Source organism: Ranitomeya variabilis, chromosome 6 (assembly GCF_051348905.1).
Source record: "Ranitomeya variabilis isolate aRanVar5 chromosome 6, aRanVar5.hap1, whole genome shotgun sequence".
NCBI classification, from domain to species: Eukaryota; Metazoa; Chordata; class Amphibia; order Anura; family Dendrobatidae; genus Ranitomeya; species Ranitomeya variabilis.
The window spans coordinates 474275813-474287716 of record NC_135237.1 but is presented as its reverse complement, the minus strand read 5'-3'; the positions used below and the strand labels follow the sequence as shown (position 1 = coordinate 474287716).

General features: G+C 42.3%; 1 long non-coding RNA gene across 1 annotated transcript in view; it reads left to right on the top strand.

Annotated features, from left to right (window-relative positions):
- The first annotated feature begins 1667 nt into the window (after positions 1 to 1667).
- Positions 1668 to 11904, top strand: part of LOC143781300 (uncharacterized) — a 50958-nt gene continuing 40721 nt past the window's right edge. The window contains exon 1 of the long non-coding RNA XR_013216652.1: positions 1668 to 1993. This is a non-coding gene — a long non-coding RNA (uncharacterized LOC143781300). The remainder of the gene's footprint in view (positions 1994 to 11904) is intronic.

The following is an 11904-nucleotide window of genomic DNA, read 5'->3' as shown; positions in this document are numbered from 1 at the left end:
CCTAAAACTCTCCCTCCGTTGGTTCCACAATGTCTCGTTTGGACAGGACAGGACATTGCAGTAGCTTAGGTATCCATTGTTACGACCACTAACAGCTAAATAACTGACAAACTGTCAATATATATGGTCGTAACTAAGCCACTGCAATGCCCTACACATGGGGTGAGCGACATAGTGAATCAGAAAAACTATACTACATATCTAATTGGAGGTATTTGCTAATATTATTATTATTATTATTATTATTATTATTATTATTACACCTACTGCATATTGAGATAGGATCTTGGAAATGGGAAGACCCCTTTAAGGCAACATGACAGAAGTACTGTCCCTCCTTAAAGAGATTTAGGACTCCAAGTACATCCTCAACATTGTGTCAAAAGCGTCGCACTCAGCCAGAATCTGCTCTACACTGAAGAGCAGCAAACACCTTGAAAAAGGCAGTATATAAGCTCTGGCTTGGCATTTATCCCTGGAAATGCTGCAAGCCTTGTAAAGGGTCAGACATTAACTTACTGGTTGGCTACCTCTCCTATGTGGTACTTGCAAGATTTTTTTTTATTCAGAGAGGGATGATTTGTAAACTTTTCTCCCATCTTAGCCTGTAAGAGTCTATACTCAGCTGGTCTCTTATGGAGAATCAGTACTCACCCGGGGAGTTCTGATCACTATCAGAGTGTTACAATTCCCCCCTAATGCCTTTTCCTTCTGAAATGAGCCAGGTAATGGGTGAATCAAACAGATGCTAATAAATGTTTACTTTAGCTTTTTACATGGTAATTGCTGGCAGTGTTTGGCTTCTAGTCTTTATTCTGCACCATCACCTCATTTCCATTTTGAATGAAAAATATTGCTGTTCAATGTTCATGCATCTTAGAGAACTCTTGTCTGCGTGACTATCCAGCTGATTTCACAGAGAGGGATAACGGGAGGTGAGCGCATGCAAAGTAAAGTTAAACTGAAATGATGGTTTACTAAGCAAAAATATTTTAAAGGAAACTCTGGTACTCTTAAGCTACTTATTGTAACTATTCATATTTTCAGAGCAAAGTGTAAGTATCATGAGCCCTGGTGTAAAAAGTTCACTTTGGATTCTCACAGAATTTTTTTTAGATTCAGAGGATCAATTTAATGTATAGTAGTAGCCCTCTAGTAATAATCAGATGCCAGGTCTGCACATCGTAAAGTAAATCCAGTGACTCACAAATGATGTCTTCCTCACTACTCACTATTGCTTATCCTCTGCGTTAGGACCAAGGCCACCATAAATACTTTTTCGATTCCCAACCTGCCTGTTCACACAAATGCCTAATTGCGGTGCGATCCTTAATGCCACTCTTAGAGCCCCTAGACAATAGTAATGCCCCCAAGTGGTAATAATTGTTCCACGGCATTCAACACAAGACAATATTACTTCCTCTCTTCTCCGAAACCTGATATCTGTCCCCTTTTTGCTACTGCACAGTAAAAAATTCCTGTTTTCCTTTGTGTTTCCACATAGCTATAATGCTTCCTATGTGCTCCATGGTAATAGTGCTGTATCTTGTGCCTCCATACAGTAATAATACCCTTTCTTCCCCCTACAGTAATAAATGTTAAAACCTCCCTTTGTGCCCCTTGAAGTAATGAGGTGATGTTCAAATTATGTTTTCCTCTGTAGCTCTGAAAAATGGAATTTGGACAGTTTCCCCAACTGAGCCATTCACAAGAATGAGGCAAACAGTCACTTTGTACTCCGTCTGGCATCAGTTCTGGCAGTATCTGTCTTTTTATGGAGTAAAAATGTACGGTTACCAATCACAAACGGAACCAAGAAGTGGATTCAGCAAAATGGTGGCGGCTGATGAGGCTCAGGACAGTTCTGCACATGGGTGCGCAAGGTTACGGCGCATGCGAAAATGTCATGATTTTATGATTCAGCACTCGTGGCAGCAAGCAGGCGATGTGACGAGGACCAGACAGGTGACGGTGAGCAGCGGAGGGGTCACAGGTGAGCGGTGAATATAAATGTATTTTTTTTATCTTTTACATCTTATGTTTATTATGCTCTAGTGTCTAAAGAGAGGCCATAACATAAAAACATTAAAAAAAAAAAAAAACTTCTCTGCTAATCGAATTTCTAATTAAAATCTGCATGAACAAGTGAATTTGAATTCCAATTTGCCTTGTACAAGCACTGTCACTGAGACAGTACAGTATATCCTCGTTTGTTTTTGGGCATACATGTATTCTCAGTTCACCAATGTTTGACTTATCTTATTAGCCTGTCTTTATTGGCACTGTACTCTCAGAATATCAGTCCTTAGGCCGGTCCATACTTTTGTTTGTAGCACTTTACACGCATACTGTACGTCATCTCTTTAGTAAGTCTTACAATTTAATTAGTATCTTAGGCTACGTTCACATTTGCGTTGTGCGCCGCAGCGTCGGCGCCGCAACGCACAACGCAAACAAAAACGCAGTTGCGTTTTGAACAAAAAACGCTGCGTTTTGCGCCGCATGCGCCCCCCCAAAATCTATACAATGTTTTGCATATTTATTGGAAAACGCATGCGTCGTACAACGCACCACGACGCAAGTACTTGCGTCGTCTGCGTTGTCAATACAAATCAATGGGAAAAAAGGCGCATCGACGACGCAAAAGCGACGCAAACACGACGCATGCGTTTTTTAAAAAGTCAGCGCCGCAAAAAAAATGCAACATGTTGCGTTTGCCGCGCCCTGACAGGTGCGCCCTAACGCCGCATGCGGCGTACGACGCACCAAAACGCATGACAACGCATGTACATGCGGCGCCATGCGGCCCCAATGTTAAAGATAGGGCCGCACGACGCATGCGTTTTGTTGTGGCGACGACGCTGCGGCGCACAACGCAAATGTGAACGTAGCCTTAGACCTCGCTGTGTATGTGCACATTGATGACTTAAGATTTCATCCCAAAGATCTTTTCACATTACTGTAGAGCAGACATCGCTCATGGTGTCCAGCATGCTGCTTCCACACTACATGTTTACTTACGCTCACCAATATAGCATTGTGAATCATTAAACACTATGAAATATATTAGGGTAATTGATTTTCAAACATCTGTTATTGATTTATATTACATCCAACATCCAAAAACAACACTGCCTAGATATATGGCACTTCCAAATAAGAATATAAATCAAAAAAATAAGTGGGAAGCTATATGCCATAAAATTTTATTGAGACAAAATATGAAAGAATAATTTAAAATAATGCAGGGACAACAAATGCAAAGTAAGCCACTTTTTAAAAGTGATGTGCCATTAGTAAAATACATTATATTTCTTGACTTAGGGTTAAGTTAAGGATAGGCCAGTATGAAAAACTAGGTATATATAAGGAGTTAAATATTAACTTCCAAACATGAATGTAGAAGGCCAGACAGTTCAATCCAATAGTAGATGATAAGAGTCCAAGGAGATACACATAGCACTTTCAATTAATATATATGAAAACGAGTCTCTGAAGATTGTCCTTATATCCATACATAAAGGTTACATACAGGTACTTAGTGGATCAACAAGGGATTCCATTAGTATCAAAAAAACTGCTTCCTATAGTCAAAAAATTTCCCAAATGTTATGGGTAAAACACCTTTATGTGAATCAGAAATAGTGGAGCAGTAAAACAATGATAAAAGTTGCAAGTTAACTGCCGATGTCAGAGATTGACAACGGCATTTAACAGGATCACGATTCCACCCGCGGCTGTTAGAGGCACATGTCAGCTGTTCAAAACAGCCTGGAATGATGTGGGCTTAGCTATGGAGCCCACATCAAATTGAGGGATTCTGACGTGGGCATATTATTACGCCCAACGTTGGAGAGGGGTTAAATACATTGCACCCTTTGGCTTCTATAGGCCTTTTATTTTCCCATATATTCAGCTTTGATGTGGTCAGTGTTCAAAAATCTGCTGTGAGGAGCTCATAAAGAAACAGATAAGAGTCACAAACTCCCTGTCAGGCCATCATGATAGACAGACTCTCGGGTAACCCATTCAGCAGTCAGCAACAAAAAGTGCAACAAACGCAATAGAAGGCAAATGGTACAATTTTTTTTTTAAAGAAAATCAATTGCATAATTAATTTTTAACCCTGATTGAATGAATTTAAGTATAAAAAACGTTCCCAAAGGTGGATAATCCCAGAGAACGTGTTGACAAATTGTCACGCTGCTATCTTGTGTTCATCTACAAGTAGGGGTATTGTATACATTTTGCTTCTTTATCACTGTTTTGTACACATTAGGTTTGCAGTTATTTATACTATTTATACTTTTTGTGCTTCAAGAACCAACCAGTTATTACAATTTTCACATTTGATATTTCATCTATGTATTTATATAGAGCCAACTGTCCTTTCTTTTTTTTTTATTAACCGCTTGCATGCACACTATATTTAAGTGCAGCATGAGTAAGGTACAAGGCATGTGACATGTAGTATATTCCTTAAAGGGGTTGTCCACTACTTTCAATTAACCCCCCAATGTATCCCCCCGGGGCTCCTGATGAATTGTGTAATTACCTTCCGTTGCCGTTTTCACCTGTGAGCGGTGCTATTCCGGCGGCTGAGTCGGGGTCACGTGACCCCCAGGCTGCAGCTGCCGCTTATTTCCGCTGATGTCATGTCAATTTCCAAACTCTGGAAATTGACGTGACGTCAGTAGGAGGCGTGAGCCAGCCTCACAGTCAGCAGTCACTCATCAAGAGTGACTGGGCTGTGGGCGGGGCTGGTGGCTGCAGGCCTGTGCTGGGGGCAGGCGGGGCTAGGCAGGGATGTGCAGGCGGGGCTAGGCAGGGATGATTGTGCGGGCGCCGGTGCTCTGCGGTCTGGCGCCGGTGCTCTGCGGGCCGGCGCCGGTGCTGTGCGGGCCGGCACTGTGCGGGCCAGTATGTACTGGTGTCTGCTGGGGGGGTGGTCTTTGGGGTGTGTGTGTGTGTGTGTCTCTGTGTGCAGGCATTGTCCGATGGGACTACAAGTCCCATCGGGCTCTGCCTGCTACAGTGACAGTGAGTGACACATTAGCCAATGATGGGACAGTAGTAGTCCCATCATCCGGCTAATGTGTTGAATGTAAAAAAAAAAAAATACACATATACAGTACATACATACATACATACAACACACACCATGTGACAACATGCACCATGCGATATGTGAAAACATGCAACATACGACATGCACCATGCGACGACATGCGACGATATGCACCATGCGACGACATGCACCATGCGATGACATCCAACATGCACCATGCGACAACATGCAACATGTACCATGCAATGACATGCACCATGCGACGACATGCAACATGCACCATGCGACGACATGCACCATGCGATGACATGCACCATGCGACGACATTCACCATGCGACGACATGCACCATGCGATGACATGCACCATGCGATGACATGCGACATGCACCATGCGACGACATGCACCATGCGACGACATGCACCATGCGACGACATACGACATGCACCATGCGGCGACATGCACCATGCGATGACATGCGACATGCACCATGCAACGACATGCACCATGCGACGACATGCACCATGCGGCGACATGCGGCAGACATGAACCATGCGGCGACATGCACCATGAGACAACATGCACCATGCGACGACATGCACCATATGACATGCGACATGCACCATGCCACGACATGCACCATGTGACGACATGCAACATATGACATGCGACATGCACCATGCGACGACATGCGCCATGCGACGACATGCGCCATGCGACGACATGCACCATGCAGCAACATGCGACGACATGCAACATGTGGCATGCAACATGCCACATACAGTACGTACATACATACAACATACATACAGACATACAGTACATGTAACATAGAGTACATACTCACATCACTTGTCACCTTGATCCCCGAAGCCATTGTCATCTGTAAAAAATATTAAAATAATAAACAACCAATATACTCCCTGATCCGCAGAAATCCAATTAAAACGAGTGTCCCTCGACGATCTCCCGTGGAGAGCAGGAGCATCTGCTGATGCGACTGCTCTCCAGGGGCTCCAGGAACACAATGATGGAAGGTAGCCTTCCACAATGTATTCCTCACAATGTATTCCTACGCCCCTGTGAGAAAATAGTCCCTAGTCTCACTTTATGGCATTGCTGTATGATACATTTTCCCAGGCAGCAATTGCCATAAAGTGAGACTTTGAACTCAGGTAACCTCAGTGATGCACTGCAGGAGCCATTGTCTCCTGTCAGTGTGTCACTGAAGGTCCTATAGAGCAGTGACATCACCCGATGTCACTGTTCTATAAGGGAGATCATCGTGGGACACTCGTTATTAATTGGACTACGGCGGACAGGTAGTATATGGTTTATTATTTTACGTTTTTTGCAGGCGCTGAAGTATGGTAAGTATGGTGAAAGGAAGAATATTAAAATACATTTTTCCTAATGTGTGTGTTTTATTAACCCTTTATTACTATTGGATTAATAATGGATAGGCGTCTTATTGATGCTTCTCCGTTATTAACCCGGCTTAATGTCACCTTACAATAGCAAGGTGACATTAACCCCTTATTACCCCATATCCCACCGCTACACGGGAGTGGGAAGAGAGGGGCTAAGTGCCAGAATTGGTGCATCTTACAGATGCACCATTTCTGGGGCGGCTGCGGACTGGTATTTGTAGCCGGGGGGGACCAATATCCATAGCCCCTCTCTAGGCTATGAATATCTTGGCCAAGCATCATAAACAGGGGAGCATTGTCTCGCTGAGTCCGGCCATCATGCCTGCCTTATCAATATCGCTGCCAAGCTAAGTATTGTTGGTTACCTTGCATCTATGTTCTGCAACAAGGTTAAGCCTTTTGGCTATGTTTGAACTATCTACTCCTGATGAACCTCAGTAGAGGGGAAACGCGTTGAGTGTGGGTTTGTTGCACTACCGTCATTTGCAGTGCTTTAGTGTGTTTTGTTGCACTACCGTGGGTTGCAGTGCTTGCCTGTTACTGTACCACTATATGAAAAGGAGTGAATATGCTGTGTCTCTGTGTATATTTTACTATGCCTAGGGGTTTTCTAGCTTGTGTACTGCATGGCAATATTTAATATGCCACTATAACCATATTGATAACTGCTGACACTATCAAGTGTCAAGTGTTTGGACAACCTTTACCATTGAACAGTTAGGTTGGGATATGGTGTATCCACATTGGCATTTATATGTGATATAATAAGATAAGATAAGATATTGTTCTAACTATTTTCTACTCTACTTTTTGTCTACTTATAGACAATAGGTTCTTATTATGATATCTATTTAGCCTCTGCGTATTTATTAAGCAGTTAGAGATCAATACAAGAAGACTCTTCAGTACGACAAGCATCAACATTAACAAATATACAGAAGCTCACTAATGTATGTAGAGTTCTAGAGAACAGAATATAGCTAGTCTAGTAATTAGACCAGTATTAGCTAGCTTTATCACAGGACCCATAAGCAAACGGCATATTCCCCTAGTACTATCTTTCTCACCCTTTTAGGCATCTTTTTTCACTCCCCTGCCACGATTGGGCATAATAGGGCAGACAGGGAGAGCCGCCGTTGAGTAGGGGCGCCATAGCGCAGGACATAGGGTGCCAACCTCCGCTGTCAGGCAGGGTGAGACAGGCAATATATAGGGACAGGCACCTCCCCTGGGTGCCTCTGTATTATATATTTTATAATCTGGTGCTGGTGTGTATTCACAATTGGGTATTTGTTTGTATTATTTTAGAGGTATTTAATAAAAAACGACATGGTAAAACCAATGGTGTCGTTCAAAAGTAGAACTTGTCCTGCAAAAGATAAGCCCCCACATGGCCATATTGACGGAAAAATTATGGCTCTTGAAAGAAGGGGAGCGATAAACGAAAACAAAAAAGCTCCAGTTTAGAAACATGGATATGAACATATCTATGGAAATAGACACAGATATATCTGTATCTATCTATCTATCTATCTATCTATCTATCTATCTATCTATCTATCTATCTATCTATCTATCCATCCATCCATCCATTCATCTATCTGTGTGTAATGGAGGGTGGTTTGGACAAATGTAAAAGAGGAGGTTGGACAGAAATGACATCACAAATCTTTTTGAAGATAGAGGGGGGAGAGGAGGGAGGGGTTGGGGTGTGTTTTGGAGTGGGTGTGCCAGCTGCAGAGTTACAGGCGAGTGCAATGCATCATGGAACTTGTAGTATTAGAGCACAGTAAGTAAGGAGAAAGGAAGTTGTCGATTAACCCCATGAGAGCTGGATCCAGCACTAAAGATGTGCTGCTACAGCATGATAAAAGGTAATATTGCTAAAATAAACACAGTAGATGTTTTCAGTGGCACATAATAGCAAGATTTATGAAAAAAAAGGTCATAGTAGTGGACAACTTCTTTAACTTATGGATTTTTATGTTTTTTTTTCCTTCAGTGTCAATAAAACTGAACCCTTTTACACCATATTTTGGTGTGTGCTTCTACCTCAAATAGAAGAGTTACATAGGTTAAAAAAAATATTGGTCCTTCAAGTTCAACCTGTATAGTTACATAGTTAATAAAAAAAAATGCATCAAGTTCAGCCAAGGGATGGGAAAGGGTAAAAGGAAGCGGTATGTATATATATATATAACTATAATAACTGATCCAGTCTGCCCGAGAATAAATATTATTTCCCTCCTAATCCCAACTGTCGATCCACTAGACTAAACATTCAGAAAAGAACTTTAGACTTTGTACATAAGCATTTGTTCTATTTTCTTTTAAAAAAACATCTAAAGCATCTAAGATTTTTTCAAACTATCAAATGGTTTCTGCTGTCTATCTAGGTAGTCTAATCCACAGCTTAATAGTTCTTATGGTAAAGAAGCTTGACTCCTCTGGAGATTGAACCTTTCTTTTTTTAGATAGAGAGAGCTCTCCCTTGTCTTTTGAGGAAGTTTTACATAAAACAACTTTAGACCATACTTTTTGCAATGTATTTGTACAAGTTAATCATGTCTCCCCTTTAAACGACTCTTCCTAAAGCTAAATAAATTTCATTCTTTTAAGGTACCTTCACACGAAGCGACGCTGCAGCGATAGCGACAACGATGCCGATCGCTGCAGCGTCGCTGTTTGGTCGCTGGAGAGCTGTCACACAGACCGCTCTCCAGCGACCAACGATGCCGAGGTCCCCGGGTAACCAGGGTAAACATCGGGTTGCTAAGCGCAGGGCCGCGCTTAGTAACCCGATGTTTACCCTGGTTACCAGCGTAAAAGTAAAAATAACAAACAGTACATGCTCACCTGCGCGTCCCCCGGCGTCCGCTTCCTGTACTGTGTGAGCGCCGGCCCTAACAGCAGAGCGGTGATGTCACTGCTGTGCTTTTACTTTCACTTTAGGGCCGGCGCTCAGTCAGAGCAGGAAGCGGACGGCAGGGGACGCGCAGGTGAGTATGTACTGTTTGTTTTTTTTACTTTTACGCTGGTAACCAGGGTAAACATCGGGTTACTAAGCGTGGCCCTGCGCTTAGTAACCCGATATTTACCCTGGTTACCAGCGTAAAACATCACTGGTATCGTTGCTTTTGGTGTCAAACCTGACGATACACGCCGGTCTGACGACCAAATAAAGTTCTGAACTTTATTCAACGACCAGCGATATCACAGCAGGATCCAGATCACTGCTGCGTGTCAAACACAACGATATCGCTATCCAGGACGCTGCAACGTCACGGATCGCTGTCGTTCTCATTGTAAAGTCGTTTCGTGTGAAGGTACCTTTAGTCTTTCCTTACAACTAAGATTCTCCATGCCTCTTGTTAGTTGTTTGGCCTTTTTTTGCTCCTGTGCATGAACAATATATGGACCCTTTGCAGTGCAAAAGCTCATCATAATGCACAATTCCACCTGCTTTGGAGGATGAAGTTGCCCTCTTATCTCTTCAGCCCCTGTGTGGTGGCACAGGCTGCCCGTGTGGTGGCACGGCGGAGGTGCGGCCGAGGGCGGGGCTTCACAGAGGAAGTCCACAGCCCTCCGCAGCTGCTACAAACGCTAGTGTGAAAGTAGCCTTAGACAGTGACGCTCCTCAGCCTGTTATTGACTGAGCTGGCATTTCTTCCAATTTCCTGAGTGTTGAATTTGGATCAGGAAAAATTGGTCAGCATGTGACATATTGCCAAATGGAGCATAGGAGAAACAAAAAAACACACCCTTTCTGTAATACTTAATCAATGATTAATTGACCAATCCCAATATAAACTCCAGATTGTCGCCAAGTATCGCCAAATACATACAGCGTAATGTATCAAAATTCAATATATCTATTGCATTGGGAAATGTTAGGTATTGTCCCAGGAAGACCACCCCTGATTATTTCCCTTTTATAACATATAGATTTCAGAGGGGTAACCACTTGGGACTTTCTAATTATGGCAGAACTGCAATATAAGAATTGGTCCCACATTGGAAGACCTGGCTTATCTCACACCAAAACAATAACTATGCGTGGCTAAAAGATATTATGTGTGTCTACTATACTATTCATTTGGGAAATAGTCCAAAAAATGAGGATGGATGGAGCTGAAAATAATATTGTTTTTAGATTTGTTTTTTTCTGAGCTACTTAATAATTTAAACAATGTTTGGTATGAGAACCTCAATCCACTTAAGGAAAATGACTTTGAGAATAATGTTCTGGACTTAGGTTGCCCTTGGGTAGTCTTTTATTTAATTTTTGGAAAACTATTTTACTTTGTGGATCCCTTTGTTGCTGTCAGTGTAATCTCATTATTATGCACTTTCTTGCAAAAGGAGAAGACAAGCATAATTGATTCCTTGGAACAATGCATTAAAATGTCAATAAACATTGTCACAATTACCAGCATCAAAAATATAACTGATGATGAATTTTAATTAAAAGAAAAAAATTATACATGAAGAAACTGCAGATAAGAAATTTATGACCGTAAACTATTGAAAAGGCCACAAAGGTTTGAGCAATCCAGAAAAGTAGCAAAGGTAAGAAGCCTTGTGCAATCACAGTTGTTTTATTTTCCCATAGTATTAGGACAAATATTTGCAATAAATTGAACTTTCCCAAAATTTAGCTTATTAGTCTTGCTATATAAACAGCTGGTATGTTAATTGAGGAGTGTTCCATATTACCACAGTAGAAAATGCCAAACATTCCCAAATCATTTGTTTGCAATTTTAAAAGAGTGGAAAAGCAAGAGCAATCTTTATGCCATCTATGTACCTATCTCTTTTTCGTTGGCATTTTGTTACGTAATATTTAGTAACATAAGGCAAGATTTTTAATAATAATAAACAATAATCTTTATTTTTATATAGCGCCAACATATTCTGCATCACTTTACAGTTTGCACACGTTATCATCGTTGTCCCCGATGGGGCTCACAATCTAGGTTCCCTGTCAGTATATCTTTGGAATGTGGGAGGAAACTGGAGAACCAGGAGGAAACCCACGCAAACAAGGGGAGAACAATAGTATTAATAGTCTTGTCATGCCCTCAGCCGCAGGTTCGATCTCCGCTGCGCAGGGAGACCGGCACCTATTACACAGCCTTACTCACCCTGTCCGTGGCTCCAGACGATTAGCGGCTCCTTTCTCTGCTAAGAACCTGCATCCTCTTGGCAAGTCTCCTGGAAATGCTCTTAGGAGCCGCGCCCCGCTTCCTGCACATACTTGAAACAGCAGGGCACCTGTTTGCTATTAGGGCTGTCTGTGCTATGATGCTCTGTGCATAAAAAGCATCCTCCCCTTAAGGGAGGTGCCTGGGCAACGTGTTCATTCTCTGGAAGGTTGCCTCTGCTTCAGGCCACGCTCTGCTGTGCT